Below are 19,137 nucleotides of genomic sequence, written 5' to 3'. Positions count from 1 at the left end.
AAATGATGAGAAAACTGAGGTCCCACAACTGGCCACTGGCCATGTGTGGACCTGAGCTCAGATTTAAGGGTAAAGACCTTGTTTTTTTGCTGTTTTTCCCACCTCCTGTAGCCTGGCCTTCACTTTTTCTTTTCTGAGGCGGCTGTTGAGCAAACCCAGCCAGCCTCCTCGGGCTCCATCCCCACTCCGGCCACGAATGCCATCAGAGAAGGGACAGGGAGGAACAGCAAAAGAGCTCTTTGGCAGGCAACCCTGAGTGTCCCAGGTCGTGGGCCATCCCAGGTTGAGCAAAATCTGCCCCTCATGTCCCCGCCCAAGTGGGAGAGGAGCAGGAGACCAAAGGAAGGAACATGTTGACCATCTGCAAATCTCTCACTTGAGAGGCGTGGATGTGCACCCCCAGGACCGGGGGCTGGGTAGTCCGAGGAAGCTGCTAGAGGCATAGGTAATGGAGGAGGGAGGAGGCCTGGAGGCTGGAGAGAGACCGACCGACCCACAAGGGTCAGGACGCACAACTGGCTGAGCCCTGTGTCAAGAACGTGTGGCATCACCAGATCCGGCAGGGACAGCTCACTGCCACAGGCTTCCTGCAAGGGAGCCCAGGCTGGCGGGGGGGGGGGGGGGGGGAGGGGGGGGCCTCGGAGGGCTGAGGGGACCGAGATGGGGAGGAGGACGAGGCTGGCCTCTGCGGGGACGGTCTGGCGGTGGGCATGGGAAGCAGCACCCCGGCCTGACGGATGCATTTGGCAGCGGTTTCTAGAACTCTGCCTGCCCAGAGCTTCACCACGTGTTCTTTCCTGTTTCTGTGATGACAAAGATAAAGAGGGAGGAAAACAAACCAACAAAACACGCAGAACTCCTCTCTCACCTCCTTTGACCCTGTGGAAAGCAACCCCACGGGGAGGCAGGGGGTTTGGAGAGAAAGCAATACAGGCCTCCCAGCTCACCCGGATTCGGATTCGGGAAGACCGCCCCCGAGCGGTAGCTGGAAGCCAGCCGCACCTGTTCCCACTCCCACCCCCCGGCTTGGGAAAATGATCGGGATAAGCTGCTCCCGAGATGGACGCCAGTACAGGCCATCCTCTCGAAGCGACAGCCGTCCCCTTATCACTGCAGCTGTCAGGCAGCCTGGGCGGCAACAGGCTCTGGTTACAGGGTATAAACAGGCCACAGAGTTGGCTGGCCCATGCCCTTGGCTCTTCTGTCTTGAAGTGGGGGTGGAGGGAGGTGGGGGAAGGGAGGGAGGGGTGGAGGAGGGATTTGCAAGGTGGGCCTCTCCCTCCCCGCCCCTCTCCTCCTCCTCTCCTTCTGTGCCCCACTGAATTTTCTCCAGAGACTACAGACCTTCCTTTCCCAGGACCGTCAGGTGTACAGGTCCCCGTGACCTCAGCGTGGGCTGAGGTATACGTGAGCAGCCCATCTTACAAGTCTGTCAGGTCAGAGTTGTGTTGCTTTTGGCCAAAGGCCATCCCATCACCCGTGTGTGTACACATAGTCCCTTTCATATGAGCAGCAGATACTCTCAGGTATTTGTCTTTCTCCCAATCCTAACCCATGGGACGGAAGGTTTGTATCTGTTTTGGCCCCGTGAGTCCCCTGTTGCACCCAAAATGGTGTCCTGTATCTTTGGATGGTTTAACCAAGAACTACAGGTGAGCAACATGTGTGTGCTAACAGGGCTTCTGGGGTCACTTTGTAAACCCAGCAGAGAGGGCCTCTGCCTCCCTCTCTCTCTCTCTCTCTCTCTCTCTCTCAGAGAAACCAGAAATCCAAGACTGGTCTTGTCACCAAAGGGCCTCCCCTTATCCTTCAGAACCAAGGTGTGCTAGGCCAGAATCTTCTGTCTGGTTTCGCAGAACTGCAGAGAGCAGATGCTCTTCAGCAAGCCCAGCCAGGTCTATGAACTCTGAACACAGGGTGTGTAATCCCAAGTTGAGTAGAAGAAGCCACTGGAAGGTGAACCAATGTTGATCCAAGCAGAGCGTTTGGCTATCAAAAGGGCAGGAAGATCAACTTGACTCCGCCCCAGCACCACTTCCGGGTTCCTAATTGGAAAGTTTGTGGCATTTTCTCTGTAACTCTGATTTGACAATTATCGTAGATCGGTCCTCCATAATATAAGTGGCCAGGTTGCTGCTACCTAATAGCCATGTGACCTTGAGTATCTCTTCACTTCTTCTGTAGTCTGTTTCCTTCCCATAAAATACAGCGGTCTGATCAGTCTCTATGCACTGATCAATCCATATGAGCTGATTGATCTCTATGTGCTGATCAACCTGTGTGTGTCTAACCAGTCCACGTGGCTGACCGACTGTGCATATGAAAGGATGGCAGTCATCTTCTTTATTTTGATAATGTGGAAAAACAGGTAGCTGCAAGAACAGGAACCTTTAGAAACTGAGGTTAGGTGAAAAACAACCCCCAGAAGGAACAGTCAGCAAGAGAACAAGGAACAGAAGACAGACTTCAGAAGACCAAGCTAGGGGTCAGAAGAAAACCCCATGTGCTTACAGAGAGCCCAGGTGAGGCCAGGCCACAATTCTTTGGGTTGAGTTATGCGGCCACCAAGGTGCTCTGCTTTGTAGCATTTATGAGGTCAGTTTGTGTAGATGTGGGGTGTGCGTGGATGTGTGTGTGTGTGTGTGTGTGTGTGTGTTTTAACTTGGCTGACTTGAAACTTCCCTCTTGGAAGGAGACATTTCCTTCTCTTTAAAAGGTATTTATTTATCACACATGAAATTAAGAAAACCTTGCCTATCACAAACATACATCATGTACGGCAAGAAATACCTGGGGCCTGGCCCAGTGCCACGCCTCCTGGATAATAATTTAGCAGTAAATCTGGCACACAGCAGAGGTAGGCATCAAGGCCACTGCCCTGCCCAGAGGTCAGGCCCCTTGACCACACTGAGGGTCACACCCCACACCCAAACACTAGCCCCTCCTCATTTAGATATTTAACAAACCTGTTTGCTCACACACACACATAGAAGCATGCACACACGCACACACACACACACACACACACAGTGGCTTCATAAATGCATGTTGAATAAAGACACTTGGTTATGAATTTAAGAATGATTTGTATATGCGACAATTTCTGCATGCCGACAACATGCAGGGACCTGGGTTAAAATTAGGCCAATTGCACTGATCCATCTGCTAACAGCAGAGAAAACTCGATTCAGGACTGTTTAGCAATTAAATCAAAGAGCTAAACTATTTTTGAAATAGCCCGGAATGATGATCTTTTTTTCTGCACTTGGACAGCCAAGCACATGGGCCTTGGCATAAAAATGTTCTTGAGCTCCAAGTTGGGGTGAGGCATGTGGCTGAAAAGACCTTCAAGCACTTCCAGTCCTTTCCGCACTCCTGGAAGGTTTTGAAGGAAAAAGGAGAAGAAAAAAAGAAAGAAAGAAAGAAAGAAAAAAAAAAAAAACCACCCTTTGGTCTCGATAAGCACCCTCTGTACTTGCATTTGTCTCCTCAGACGTGGTTGGCCGAAGAGTCGGCTAAAAATATAATGAAGGGGAGGGGGGGCAGCGGTGCCGGGCAGGGAGAATTTTTAAACAAACCCAATTCATTTCTGACTGCCTCCCTCCACAAATTCACCTCCATGTTAAAGTCCGTCACCATCTGCCCCTCTCCTCCGCCCTTTTTGTTTTTTGGCACTTGACTTGGGTAAATTATTTTTTAAATAAAAAGGAAACGCACTCTCGTTTCGGTTCTTTCTACGGGGCTCAAGGATCTCTGAGTCCAAGAATGACTCCAGCTTGAAGCAGGTCTGTGTTCGGAGCTCGGCCCCCTCCCAGGGGTGGGGCCAATGGCTGGAAGGTGGGCCCAGGCAGGGGGCAGCAGGACCCACCGGATCCCAGAGGTGGACAGGAATCTGTTTCAGAGGCTTGCAAAGAGCCAGCCAGCTGGAAACGCCCACACCTATCCTGTTTCGCAGCTTCCAGGATCTGGTCATCCATATCGTCCCTGGAGTTGGCCAGAAAGGAAGAGAAGAGAGCCCCGCAGGAGCCGTCCGGTAGCCGGGTGGTTAGCCCATTGGGCTCCTTGGAGCCTGCTTTAGCTCTTCCCTTTCAGCCAAACCCAAAGGTTACTGGAGCAGGCTGGGCCTGCTTGGGCTAAGAGAGCTGAGTCATCCCCGGGACAGGATCGCAGTGGCTATAAATTATCCTGTGTTTAAGGATGGCTTTCTAAAGCCCTGGCTTTGAGCTTGGAGTCTTTATTTATATCTCTCACAGGAATATTTTTCAAACCCATGACAGTGCACTCTGTATTGCTTTGGGGACACTCCAAGCACCTGGTCTCCTCTATAATGAGCCCTGCAGGCGACAGGCCCCCAGAGTCCCTGGGCCTGGACTCTGGGTCGGCTCACACCCACATGTACATGCCCTTGCCTCCAGGCCAGGCCCCATCTCGTGCTTGGAAGTTCACCCACCTCGCTGGCCCAGCATCACATGCAGGCACAGACACCTTCAGACACACACACACACACACACACACACACACACACACACGCTCCAAATGCAAAGACTACAGGGAACCCACTGGTGTTCTGTACCTTCCAGAGACGGGTCCTGATCACGATGAAACAGACACCACACGAGAACTTCTCCTCAGGCTACAGGGCTTCTAGGGGACACATGCCCACCAGTCTGGCTCAGGAGTACTCGGCAAATGACTGCCAAGTTCCCTTGGCAACTTGGTCCACGGTCGTCGTCGATGATGCCTGTGCCTCGCAAGGTACACGGAGAAGTATCACAAGGTGCCAGCTTCTAACAGTTCACATCTTAGAGAACAATCCCTCAGGCCCATTCCTCCCACATCGGGGTGAAGAAACCGTGTAGACCGCCCTCCCCCCTTGACTATCTAGAAGTCAGAAGCAAACACGGTTGAGAGGAGGGAAAGAGGGGTAAGGTTGTCTCTCCTGCTAATAAATCTTCGTTCCTTCTAGTCCCTCGGCAGCCCACACCTTCATGCTGTCTGTATCTCCACCTCCCTAGGCTTTTCTTTTGCTTCCCTGCTCTGTAATTAGATAATTGTGTGCTGTTTGGTAAATCACTGGTTGTTATTTATTTATTCCCCTCGGTCTGTTTACCATTATTTGTTCTTTTCAAAGTCTCTTCAAGATGGAAGGAGGGAGTCTCATTCTTCCCTTTGTACTGAAGCACAGAACAGACAAAATACATTGCCTAGGGTCACAGAGGGCAGTGGCTGGGATAGATCTGAGGTCAGCCCTGTCCCCAGACCCTGCCTAGCAACTTCCTTCTGGGACAATGAAGCTAGGACATGTTTCAGGTTCCCCTAATTCACCCAACCCAACATCTGCCCTCTGAGCTCTGTGTCTCTACCTCCAAATGACACAGAATCACCCCCCGTGCTTTTCTGGGAATCAGGACCCTCCAAGGTTTCGAGGCTAGGTCTTATGAGGATGTCCGCCCTTGTCAGCAGAAGGAATGGTGAGGGTCTTACAGGGGGCAACCGTGACCCTAGTACTGATTGAACCATAATGTCAGAATTTGCAAAAATGTCAAAGTCTTGCTTGGGTCGCATAGTAGATCCCCAATTCCTCCTCTCCTCACCCTGTTTCCCCACTCCTCTTAAACACCTGCTGTTCACACTCCTTCCATGCCCTTATCCCTCCAGCATCTTGGTTACCATGCAAGCAGGGATGTGTACAAGGTGTCACTTCCTCCCCTCCAGAGCATCAGACCATCTTCTGCTACTTCAACATCACTGGGATGTCCACTCTTCTGGCCGTCCAGGCAGATTTCATTGCTGTTGTTGTCATCGACGTCGTTGTCGATTAAACTTCCACAAGGCACTAATTCTTGCCACGTTTACGGTATGTAAATGTTTGCACCTTACCCTTCCAAGCCTGTCCAAAGATTCCAATTTGGTTGTGCTTCTCCTGCAATAACGTGCATGCTGGAAGCTTCCACTTGGCCCTCCTGACCCTCTCTCCAACCTTCTCCATGTGCTTGAGTCCCAGGAGGCCAACCCCGCTGGCCCACATCAAGGGGCTACCGCGCCTTGGAGCTTTCGTCCAGATTTGGCCAGTGGAGGCACCCTCTGGAGGTCAGAGAATGAAGGAAGCAGAGTCTGAGTGTTCACCCCGGCTCTCTCCTTGCTGCCCTGTCCCAGGTTGACCGGGATCCTCTACAGGTGTCATGCGGTCCTTGCCGCAGAGCTACTGTGCAAGGCGTTCCTTTCCTGGGACTGTTGTAACAAATCACTACAAACGGAGAGGTTTAAAACAATAGAAATATATTCTCTCGCCATTCTGCAGGTCAGAAACCAGTCTGGAACCAAGGTGTCAGGAGGGCCACGCTTCTTCAGGGGGCTCTCAGGGAGACTCTCTCCTCTGGCAGCTGTCAGCATTCCCTGACTTGTGGCCCCATCGCTCGAATCTCTGCCTCTGTGGCCACATTGCCTCCTCCTTTCCTCTGTCTCCTCTTCTGTCTGCCTTAGACTTCCTCTGCCTTTCCTTTATACATGCTTGTCATTGGATTTAGGACCCATGAGGATAATCCAGGATAACCCCCTCATCTTGAGACCCTTAACGTAATTAGACATGTAAAGACTCTTTCCAAATAAAGTAACATTCATAAGGTTCCAGGGATTGGGATATGGATGAATCTTTGGTGGGAAGGGGAGCACCTTCCAACCCACTACAGCTACCCTCTCTGGGGTCCAGTAATTGCTATCTCTCTCTCTCTCTCACTCTCTTTCTCTCTCTCTCTCTCTCTCTCTCTCTTTGCCTAAGGGTTGTGATACTGTTACCAGCCCTGGGGCCTTGAGCTGTCCCTGGTTGGGTTCCCTTTGTCCTTCCCAGGCCTTAAAAATAGTCCCTTTATTAAACCCTCTTCTAAATGCCTGGTTCCAGGGGCGCTTGGGTGGCTCAGTCAGTACACGTTCGACCTCAGCTCAGGTCATGATCTCATGGTTCGTGGGTTCGAGCCCCATGTAAGGCTCTGTGCTGACAGCTCGGAACCTAGAGCCTGCTTTAAATTCTGTGTCTCCCTCTCTCTCTACCCCTCCCCTGCTTGTGTTCTCTCTCTGTCTCTCAAAAATAAATGAACACTTAAAAATACATGAATAAATGCCTGGCTCCAGTGTGCCACCTGTTTCATGATGGACGCAGGCATATTGAGATTGTAGACACTGGGGAGGGTCCATGTAATTCACCCTATGTGGCCCCCAAAGCAAAGTAAGGGAAAGTCAAGATGTCTTACAATGTAGTACAAGTGACAAGATTAAGGGCTTCACAGCAGGAGTGACCCAGACTTCAGGAACAGCATCAGAGCCAAAAGACTACACGCCTTGCTTATGGGTCCTTTCTTTTTTTTATTTTTTTTTATTTTTTTTTTATGGGTCCTTTCTAAGCTCAGCCCGAGGTGTGAAATAAGACGGTGCAATGAGACTGACCATAAGTCCTCTCCAGACCCTTGCTGTGAGGAAAATCCCGATTAGAATATTTTGGTGGCAAATAACAGCACCAAATCCCCTTCCAATCCGGCCTCGAATGCTTAAATGGTGGTTCCCAAACTTCAGCCAGCATCAGCATCCCCTAGAGAGCTCCTTAAAACCTAAATGCTGGGATTGACTCCAGAGGTTCTGATTCAGTAAGTCTGGGTGAGATTCAACAATTTGCATTTCTAACAAATTCCCAAGAGGTGCTGATGTTTCTAAGCCAGGGACCATACTTTGAAAACCACTGGCTTAAACACTAAGAAAAAATGTACTCTCTCGTAAGCAAAATGCCCTTGGGGAGGGGTGGCTACAAGGTTAGTTGATTCACTGGCTCAATCAGCTCCTCAAGGACCTGGCTCCACTCTGCTCCATCATCCTTGGCATCTCAGCCTTAACCTTGATGGGGTCCTTACAGCTGCAACCTGGTCCAACAGCTCCAGGGATCCCCTGCAGACCAGTTAGTGGCCTGTAGAAGAGATCATCCTTCCTCAGAACTGAGAACCTTTCTCGGAAGTGGTCCAGTTGATGCCTCCTTATACTCCCGTGGCCAAAATTACACGGCAGCCTTGTACCTAAACCTGCCACTGATGATGGAGGCAGGAATGACAACGGTTGGGTTATACCGATCAGTCCTCACAAAGTAGACGGCCATTGTGGGCTCTGTTGGCAATGACAAAATTAGTACATCACCTACTGTTTTGTGTCTGTGAGAGTACGTATTGGTTGTCTGTTCAGCAAACATTCTCACCCTCTATCTCATGATGACAAAACCTTAAGCCCTACTTAGAAGGGATGAGGACATGACCAGGAAGAGGGGCTCATGTTCAGGCAACAGTGGTCCCTAAACCAAGCAGGGAAACAGAATCCTTCCCTGGGATTGAACAAAGAATATGGTAAGGGGGAAAAAAATCACCCTCTTCCTGCAGAGGTTGCTAAGCAGGGATCATTGGTGGTCATGTACTTCCCAGGAGGAGAAAGCCCTGGGAATTGGTCACAATTAACCAAAAGTCAGAGAGAAGCACGAAGCAGAGATGGACAAACGGCAACAAGAAGCAGTCCCAATGCCTACAATTCTTCCTTCATCTCTAGGGGCACCTTGGCATCCTGCCCAATTCTGGAATAAATGTCTCATTTGTCTATGCTAATTAAAGATTTTTTTTTATGTTTATTATTTTGGGGAGAAGGAGAGACAGAGAGCAAGCAGGGGAGGGGCAGAGAGAGAGGGAGGCACCGAATCCGAAATAAGCTTCAGGCTCTGAGCTGTCAGCACAGAACCCGACATGGGGCTCGAACTCACAGACCACGAGATTGTGACCTGAGCCCAAGTCGGCCGCCTAACCGACTGAGCCACCCAGGTGTCCTGTATGCTAACTAAAATTACTTTTCTGCTTTTTGCAACCATAAGATTTCAGATTTAGGTCTATGGCCACACCACCCTGAACGTGCCCAATCTCGTCTGATCTCGGAAGCTAAGCAGGGTCGGGCCTGGTTAGTACCTGGATGGGAGATTTCAGATTTAGACACTACATGCGATGTAAAAGGAAATGATAGCCTTATAAGAACGGAGGTCGCCAGAGCTGCCTCGGCTTCCCATCTCACATCCTACTCTTGGCCATGTCTTCCAGACTGGGAACAGACTGAACAGAAGCCCCACCAAAGACCCCAGCCCACCCCAAGATCAGTATCCAAGAAGAGCACAAGGCCACTGGAAACGCCGAAGGCAGAGAAATGACAGAGCAGGATGGGAGGGCACCACCCCTTTCTTTGCAGAGGAACAGTCCTGGTCTCAAAAAAGGCTTCACCCTCATCTGCCCTCCCCCCTTCTCCAGCTGGCTCGAAGATGGCTCAGATCACCCGCCTACAGAAGGAGGGGAGACCCAAGGATTTCTCCAAGGGTAGATTTCACCCTAGGAGTACAACCCCAGACTGACTTTCCTTTGGAGATTTTTTTTCTTCTTTATCTCAAGGGACAGGAGTTTCCCAAGCATGCGCCAAAACAGAAAGTTGTTTATTTGTGTCTTTGTTTTTACCAATCATACTGGTAGAGCCTGCCAGAAAATTCTAAGACAGTAGAGGTCTGCTCAAAAGTTTCCATCTCCAAAGACATTAGCCACAATAGTTGCCATTGCTTCTGCTTCTGAGGCCCCCCACCCCTGTACTGAGCCACCTACTCCACCCTGGGCACTGAGCTAAGCAATTTATCGAGTACCCATGCCAGGACATGGGACAGTGCGCATGACCACGATCCCAGCCCCAAATGAGAGAAATGGACTTCTTTCTTTTCCACTGGCTATCTAATGAAAGCAATGTTGGCTTATCTTTTTGCTTGCTGATGTCCAGTGATCTGTACCTGTTAGAAGTCACCATGGGAGAAAGAGAGAGAAATAAGGAGGGACGTTAAGAAGAGGACAGAGAGAGGAGAGCAATGTCGCAATTTGACTAAAACATGAGTAAAAGAACCTCCCTTCTTCTAATCACTGGCTGGCTAGGGCTTTTCTTGTCTCCAGTCGTAGGAGGCAGAGATGATACTCCCACAGGGTCACTGACAGGATCCCTGCGAACAGATCAGGGGGCAACTGGTGGCAACCCCAGGCCGGATTTCGGCTAGAAGAATGCAATAGAAAAGGAAGAGAGGAATGGGCGTGGGGTTTTGCTACTGTTGAAATACTATTCATCCTTCAAGTCTCCCTTCCCTGTGAAGTTTTCTCTAAGCTCCCTCCCAGCTCACCCTCGGCTGTCAGAATCCACTCTTCCCCCCTCCACCCTGCAGGAGCAGGGAAGCTCTGTGATAAGAGCAGTAATCAAGCACCATCAGTCTTTTGTGCATAATAAGAGCGCCTGTATCTAGAGCAGAGTACAAAAGTGTCTGTAATTCTCTGCCCTTCCTCCCATCAAGAGGCGGGGCCCCACCCCTCACCCCTTGAATCCGGCCTGGACTTATAACTGGCTTTAGCCATTTAGGAGAATGTGACCAGAAGCAGCGTTATGTGTGTTCCAAGCCTGGGCCTCAAGAGGCTTTGCCTTCTGCCCCTCACTTTTTTGGAAGCCTGCCCCTGCACATGACTAAGCCTGAGTTAGGCCGGGAGAGGATGAGAGGATGAGAGCATGTGGAGAAGGGCTCCCGTTGTGCACGGCATCACCAACCGGCCCGCTGACACACCAGCCGGCCCACGGACACAGGAGCAAGCCCAGGGGAGACGCACAGAGCCCCGGCCGAGTCAGCAGGCCCGCCCAGCTGCTGCGCAGACTCAGAAGCAGCAACAAAGGGGCGATGCCGTGAACCGCGGACTGCGGGCTGGTTTACCATGCGGCAAAAGCTAACTGATGCACAGCTCCGGGCCTCGCCAGGAAATGGGGTGCCTACGGGGCTGGTAGTCCTGGATCTCTCTCTGTCATTCCTCCAGCCGTATGTCCCGGAGGCATTCGGGATTCTCAACCAAGGCTGGTAGGATGGAGTGGCGCGGAGTGGAACCGTCTGGAACTGAAATCTGGGTGAAGGGCAGAGCAGCTGGGGAGCACCCCCACGCAGGCACTGATGTGACTCCTTGGCTCCCCTCCACCTCCCCGAGGCCTGTGCTTGGGAAAAGAGTTACCTGATCACCACCGCCTTTGTCTATCCATTCACTCAGGGCTGGATTAATCCCTGCTCAGTTTCTCCCTCCTCCCCCAGCCCCAGCCCCAGTCTGGCTGCCCAGATGATGTCAGCAGTAACCAATCCTGCAGCAGGAGCAGTCAGCCGGCTGGCTCACTTCCGTGTCCGTTAAGGGAAGGCAGACACTTTAGAAAGAACTGGAAAATATTACCAGCCACCCACTCCACTCGACTGCCCCCTCCCTTGCCCCGGTCTCCACTTCCCAGCCACATACACCCTAACCCCCAGAGACCAGAGCTGGGAGGTGCTGAAGCCAAAGAAAGAAGAAACTGGAACTGTAACCCTGCGGGCCTCAGGGGCCGAGCCACGAGACGCCTTTGGGCATGGGAACTGGTCCTGGAAGAGACAGACCGGAGGCACGTGGAGAGCCCTGCCAGCCACCCTCCCCCTCACACCCGGCACGGCTGTGCCCGCCCGGGACTTTGCCGTTTGGTGACAATGAACCGGGTGTGGAGGGGTCAGAGCGTCTGCATCCCTGGTGGGGAGGGGGCCACATGGGAGACCCCCATCACTTAACTGAATTGCCAAACTCGCTCCCAGGGACACCATGGAGACACAAGTTTGAGGACTTGCCCAGACTCGGACAGACAGAAGCTGGGCTGTTTGCTGAGTTCAGGGAGGTCCTCAAAGCCCTTTGAAGACCTCCACTATCTCTCCCAACGTCTAACAGGGCTGAGGAGAATTCTGCCATTAAAGGGGCAGACCTTCCCACCTTGGAACCTTCTGCTCTTTGAAAGCGCCCCACCGGAGCACACAGCAACACCCCGGATTGGCCGCACAAGAGCTGCGAGGCCTTGACCAAGCCCCTTTGGCTTTCTAAGCCCCGTCCCCCCGCACCGCCTATGGAAAAGTGCAGGTGACACCGAGTCCCTACCACGCAGCGCCGTTGGGCAGAAAAATAAGAGAACGCCAATAAACACTGGTTGCACAACAGCTTGTGAAACATAAGTGCTGAATGCGAGCTCCGGACTCTCCACCGAATTTTGCTGTAAGCCTAAATCTGCTCTTCAGAAAGTCACTTTATTATTTTTTTTTGAGGCGTCAGACATACGTGTGCTGAGTGGCTGGTGGACGGCTGGGACCCGCTTATTTCATGCTTAGACATGAGAAAAGGAGGAGCAAAGTTGATGGCAGTGTTTCTATCCTGCAAAGTCTGTGAAAAAGGAGGGTCCTTATTCCATCAAGGTTGAGGGGATGCATTTACTCTGGAAAAGGGTTTTGACAGTCCCAGGCTGGAGGTAAATTTTGGACAAGAGATCAGAGGAAGAAAAATGGCTCCCATCCGTCCACAAGTGTTTCTGCCCGGCTGGGGCCCAAGCACGGAGGAAGGGAAGAAACTGAAGAGGTGTCTCTTATTGTATCTGCCTGGCACACCTCCTTCCCACTTGCAAGAAATGCATCCGCCTTCCTTCGGAGGTATCTTGCTCCCACCTCATGACAGTTACATTCTACCAAGAGCTACCAATTATGAAAAACTGCTCCCCAGTCACAGGTTAGGCACATCATCCAAGGTGCACCGATGCCTCCCTAAGACTTTTTGAATTAGACCTCAGGAAAAAAAGGCAGTTCTTCCTTGGGGTAAAGATGGCAGGTGTGAAGGTTGGCACATGGGCAGAAACCAACATAAGGGACAGTGAGTCCTGCTCTCTTCTCTTTTTCCCATTCCCAGTTGTCCTTCAGGCCGGCTTCACACTTCCTCCCCCCCACCCCGCCACCCCGCTTTGCTTTGGTTACAGGAACCAACAAATCTCCCTTCTGTCCCGGACGAGTTATGGAAATTCTACCATTTATGACTATCCCCCTGCAATATACTACATACAATATACACTTGTAGACTGCACATTACAATGCTGTCCCCTTATTCAAAAACAGTATCACTTCCTGGGGTGAAAAAAGAGGGGGGGGTGGCATCGTGAACAAAGCAATCGGAAGGCCATGCAGGATAGCAGTGGACCGAATAGGGTTTTTTATTTAAGATATTGTATTTATTGGGGGCAAAAGTGAAAGAATGTAAACATTTGAACACTGTAGGTCCAAATGATAAGCGGATTTCACAGTATGTATCAAAGTCTGGATGGAGTAGTTTGGAATTAACTGCATCTTACACCTGTTTCTTTCCTTTTTTTCTTTCTCTTATTTTTCCTTTCCTTCTCTCTCTCTTTCTTTCTCTGACAAGCGTTTTCCCCCCACCTATCCACTGTAACTGTAAAGATAGGTAGAATACGCACACAGAAAGCTCATAAGGAAGCAGTGAGGAAGCCATAAACATAAGTTGCACTGTCATGGGATTTGGAGCTGGTAGAGGTACATACCAGGACCAGAGAAGCAAAGAGAAGGGCTGGTTCATTCTGAATGTCAAGAGTCTCAGAAGGTATCACGGAGCCAGGGCTATTGTAGCAGAGTTTTGAAGGATTTTGCGAGAGCAGAGACTGGGGATTAACGTGAAGGATGCAGACAGGATAAAAGACACAGAAATCCCAGGAGACTTCAGGGATGGCCAAAAAGGCCAGGAACCATAGCAGAAGTGAGCCTTGTGGAGGCTGGAAGAGGGAGGTGGCTTAGGATCGTAGACAGAGCGAGGAACCAGATACCTTCCTCCCTCCCCGCTCCAGAGTCAGCATCTGTATTCAGATGCTCTGCCACACCAGGGACCTAGCTCCTCCCTTCCTGGCTCTTCCTCTTCCTTCTGCTTGGCTCCTCCTCTTCCTTCTGCTTGGCTCCTCCTCTTCCTTCTGCTGGCAATCGCCACCTCACCTGCACTCTAGATATCCTTCCCCTCTTCTCATTTCTGCCTACTCCTAACTAGCTCACGTTAGGCCCCTTAAGGGCTCCTCCTGCTGTTATCCCACTGACTTATTCTCTGTGCCTTCTAACAGGAAGCTTCCAAGAGGAAAAAGCAGAAAGTGCTAATAAAAAGCAGCTAAAACTCCATACCAGGGGTCAGCAAACTAAAGCCGTGGCCAAATCTGGGGCACCACCTGTTTTTCTAAATAAAGTTTTACTGGAGTGCAGCCATGATCCTTCATTTACATACCATCTATGACCGCCTTTGTACAACAGCAGAGTCAAAGAATTACGGCACAGATCCTATGCCCACAAGCCTACACTATTTCCGTAAAAAGTTAGCCCATCCCTGACCCAAACTGCTTCTTCTAAACTTTCGTTCTACACTTCTCAATACCAGATTTTGTAGTATGTTTAAACAGTTTCATACCTTTAACATTGAGGAGGGCACCTGTTGGGATGAGCACTGGGTGTTGTATGGAAACCAATTTGACAATAAATTATATTAAAAAATTTTTTTAAAGTTTTTTATTAAAAAAACATTAAAAAAATAAAAAATTGGCACTTCGGAATCATGGAGTCTCTTGGGCTCTCATCAGATGGGACTAGGTAGACAATATGGTCTCAAAACGGGCTCAAGTCAGCAATATTTATACAGAACTGAAACATATAAAGAAAAACAAATCTTCCCATGGAATCTTTTTTCCTCAAAATTTTTAAGGAACATTCTTTAGTATCCTTACTTTGTCTAAAGCACTCAGGTCCATCATAGAACATTTTTCAGAACCTCACAAGACTGGGGTGTCACCTGTCACCCCCCCACCCCGAGTCCCGCAAAGATTCTGTGCCAGCTCTCTCTGGAATAGTGAAGCTGATCCTGTGTCTAAAGATCTCCCCAAAGAGCATTCCACAGCCTTCCTCCTCTTGCCCCTTCCGTTCCGGTGTTTAAAGCAGGCCTCCCCCTCGCCCACCCCCACCGGCTTCCTGAGCACCTGTTGCTGCAACAAAGAGAAGCTAAGGTGGAAGTTTCTGGGCTCCTCCAGGTGATAAACGGAGATCATTCAGAGGAGATAATACCATTTGTTGGTTCAGCCCTTTTCAATCATCAGGGAAAGCCCCAGGTGGGGAGACGCATTCAGAAAGCTACATGAGTATAAAAAGGTGATTATATCTAAATGGAAGACCTGTCACCAGGCAGACCCTCCACCAGCTGACGTGGGGCAACCTCAGTGGCTCAAATGCAACAGGCAGGATGGGGTATGTGGGGCTCTGGACCAGGCACCTGCACGTCTCCCAAGGGGCAAGCCTTCCTCCTCAGCCCCTCGGGTCTGGAGGGAGAGGTCGTAGGCCACCCTGCACCCAGGCTCTCCTGCGCAGTTTGTCAACCCTGCCCAGGCCAGGAGCCATCCTTGGGAGGCAGGTCTATATGAGCGACCCAGAGACCCAAAGACTTGAGGACTGCAAAAGGACACTGCAGATTTGAATGTTAAAAGATTGGGCTCTAGCTCAGAATTTTTATTTGCTTTGCTTCGTTGTTCTATGGAAGGGGTCAGCAAACTCTTGTGAAACACCAGGTAGTAAATACTTTGGGCTTTTGCATGCCACACGGCCCCCGAGGAAGCTGCTCACCTCTGCTGCTGTGGTGCAAAAGCAGACACATTCATAAATGAATAGGCAGGGCCGTATTCTGATAAAGCTTTATCGATGGACATGGAAGTTCAAAGTTCATAAAACGTTCAAATGTTCTTCTTCTTTGGATTTTTTTCCCCCAACTATTTGTGAATGTGAAAATCATTCTCAGCTCATGGGCTGTACAAAAACAAGAGACAGGACAGCCATGGCACATGGACCATAGTTTGTAGACCTCTGTTCTGAGGGTCCTATTTGAGAGAAAAAGAACGGCAGAGGGAGATTATCTGATTTAGTTCCATGAAGAATCCGAAATGTATTAACTACGATGAATAACTTGCATGTACACGGCATTTTAACATTAGCAAAGCATTTGTGATCTTATTCAAAACCCACTACACCCTTGTCAGTTAGTATTGTTATGCCAACGTCTAGATAGGGAAACTGAGGGCCAGACCTGGCTTGGCCGAGATCACACAGTAAGTGAGAGGACCCAAGTTCAAACACAGTATTCCACCTCCAAAGGCTGAGACCTTCCCACTAGCTCTTTGGGGAGCTTGGATTGTTCAGTGCAACTCAGTGAGTATTTATTAAGACTTTAGACGCAGCAGGTGGGAGTGAGCACCTGGGCAAGACACAGAGGCAGGAGATTCAGAGCTTCCTGGTTGCTTCACGTTTTACTTAAGGCCTTGGACACACGGAAAATGATAGGAGCAGGGATTGCCCCACCCAAGGATATAGACTGAGCCGAGTTCTGCTATGGGGCATGATCACTCAGCCCCATTTCCATGGCTATTGCCTGGATCCATAAGCCTCCAGGAGGCCAGCTGCTTTCCCTGGAGATTCAGACATCAGCCCAAGGCCTTCCTGTGATGCTGGCCCAGGAGCAGTTCCCCAGTGGAGTCGGCTCCCACCTGAAAGCAATGATATCAGGCACTCCTGAGAAAATGCACTGTCCCCAAACATTCTTCCGTCTGTGGGTCATGGCCTGAGGGCTCTCTCCAGCTTTGTGCTATTAGTAAGCCACTGGACATACGGTGCAAAGCAAGGGTTCTTGTCTCCACTATAGCATCACACATAGTATCACACTATAATCTGACTCTTGACCAGTCATTTCCTGTCTCCACACATCAGCTTTCTGTCAGATGGGATAATAATGGCAATGCGGTCAGAATTCAATGGAGTGACGGTATCTACACTTGAACACAGCAGGATCCCAAGAGGTATCACTTCCTTCTTGCCCTGAATCCCGAGTTTTTATTTTGATGTCTCCTTGCCTGTGCTGTTCTGCCCACCTAGGATGCCTTCTTCTACGTTCATCTCTCTGGGAACCCTTCGCTAAGTTTCCACCCATCGTGTACCCAACACCTTGTGGTAGCCACTCCCTCCTTGGGTAATGTTATGGATTGAATTATGCCCCCACAACAAACATATGCTGAAGTCCTCACCCCCAGTACTCAGAATGTGACCTTTTGGACAAGAGGGTCTTTGCAGAGGTAATTGAGTCAAGATGAGGTCACTCAGTTGGGTCATGACCCAGTGCAACTGGTGTACTTATAAAGAGGGGAAATTTGGAACGGAGACAGACGCATACTGAGGAAAGACAAGGTGGAGACACAGAGAGAAGATGGCCACGTGACTGGAGTGGTGCATCTAGAAGCCAAAGGGTGCCAGGGATTGTTGGTGAACACCAAAAGCTAGAAGAAGCAAGGAAAGGTTCTCCTCTGGAGCCCTCAGAGAGCATGGTCCTGCCGATACCTTGATTTCAGACTTCTAGACTCCAGAACTGTGAGAGAATACACTTCTGTCATATAACCCATCCAGATTTTGGTGCTTAGTTAACAGCAGCTGTAGGAAACTAATTCAAGCCACCTCTGTATCGCATTCAACACTTTCCCTGTTGTGCTGAAGGAAGTGTTATTTACATGCCTCGGCTAGATCACCAGCTTGTCTCTGTATCCCAGGGTCTAGTCTCTGCTGGAAGGTGATCGATAATTGCTTCTTGAACCGAATCGAGGTTCCTTTGCCCCGCACGCTGGGTCTGTGCCTGTGTGATTGTACAAGTATGACTGCTCTGTTGATCCAGTGACATTACATCAGCAGGAGGCCATGGATGTGCTATTTTTTTCTGCTGCTGTATCCTGTGAATTAGAGCCTCAAATAGGAAAGGCTCCGTGGTCAGCCCACCGGGCCTGCCCCCTCCCGAGTCTATGACTGTTTGCTCCCAGCTCCTTCTTCTGTCAAGCTGCGCTGGCTGCTGCCTAGCCACGTGGAGCCTCCGACCTCCCCTCCCCCATTGGCCTCAGCAATCCCCTTTCTCCTTAGGTCAGCCAAGAAAAAGTTGGAATGAGCAAAAGTAACTTTTGTCAAGAGAAAACAGAAGCCAAGGGAAAAGAAAACAATATGTCGAAGCAGAGAAGCAGGCAGGTCACATGGCCCAGAGAATTCTGCTATTGAGTCACATAAGAGCACACACAGGGTACTCAGCTCCCGGTTCCCAGGCTCACCTGTGACCCAGGTAGGACATTCTACAAGGCTGCTCATCCATCCAGCTCAGGAGAAGTTTGGGCCCTTCCTTCTGCCAATGTTGACGGGATCCTGGAACCCTTCCAGAACATGCCTTCTTGTTCTCCATCTGGGCGTCTCTCCCCGGCCATCCACTCTGATGTTAGACCCCCCCGCTTGCAGAGCACTCTGGTACTGTACCCTCCAAATCCCTCCGAGCCTTGGTCTGCTCTCTGCTTTGCTGAGTGTGGAGGGCATCCCACCCTGGTTTGACTATAGACAGCCCCTGCCTTTCCCTGCTCAGCTCTCTGTCACACAGCTCTGGGAGCCACCCTTCCATTGTCCCTTGCCCACCAGTAGATTCTTGTCACACATCTACCAAGGTATATTGAGATCGGCTCTACCCTCAAAAGGTCCATTTTCTTCCTAAGTAAAGGAAGAAACCTCATTTATTTATTCAACAAATATTGGTTGATACTATTATGGATTGGATTGTGTCCCCCAAAAAGATATTGAAGTCCCAACCCCCAGTACTTGTGACTGTGACCTTATTTGGAAATCAGTCTTAGCAGATGATCAAGCTAGAATGGGGTCATTAGGGTGAGCCCTAATCCAGTATGACAAGTGTCCTTAGAAAAAGGAGAAATTTGAGGACACCTGGGTGGCTTAGTCAGTTGAGTGTCTGACTTTTGATCTTGGCTCAGGTCATGACCTCACAGTTAGTGAGTTTGAGCCTCACGCCTGGCTCTATGCTGGCAACCCAAAGCCTGCTTGGGGTTCTCTCTCTCCCCCTTCTCTCTGCCTCTCCCCTACTCATACTGCCTCTGTCTCTCTCAAAATAAATAAATAAACTTAAAAAAAAGCAAGAAAAATCTGGACACACACGGACAGAAGAAAAGCAATGTGAAGAGACGGAACGCCTGAGGCCACCAGACGCTGGGGGAGAAGCCGGGAGCACATTCTCTCTCACAGCCTCAGCAGGAACCCACCCTGCTCATACCTTGATTTCAGACTTCTGCCTCAGAAACAGTAAGACAATATATTTCTGTTGTGTAAGCCACCCAGTTTGTGGTCCTTTGCTG

General features: G+C 50.2%; 1 long non-coding RNA gene across 1 annotated transcript; it reads right to left on the bottom strand.

Moving 5' to 3' along the window:
- Positions 1 to 931: 931 nt before the first annotated feature.
- Positions 932 to 17,818, bottom strand: LOC128314123 (uncharacterized). The gene is made up of 3 exons (XR_008295564.1): positions 17,476 to 17,818; positions 4,574 to 4,741; positions 932 to 2,372 (listed from the first exon to the last, which is right to left on the bottom strand). It is a non-coding gene; the product is annotated as an uncharacterized LOC128314123 (long non-coding RNA).
- Positions 17,819 to 19,137: the final 1,319 nt, after the last annotated feature.

The sequence above is a fragment of the Acinonyx jubatus genome, chromosome C1 (genome assembly GCF_027475565.1).
Source record: "Acinonyx jubatus isolate Ajub_Pintada_27869175 chromosome C1, VMU_Ajub_asm_v1.0, whole genome shotgun sequence".
NCBI classification, from domain to species: domain Eukaryota; kingdom Metazoa; phylum Chordata; class Mammalia; order Carnivora; family Felidae; genus Acinonyx; species Acinonyx jubatus.
Note: the sequence above shows the minus strand (reverse complement) of the source record. Positions and strands in the feature narration are given on the sequence as shown.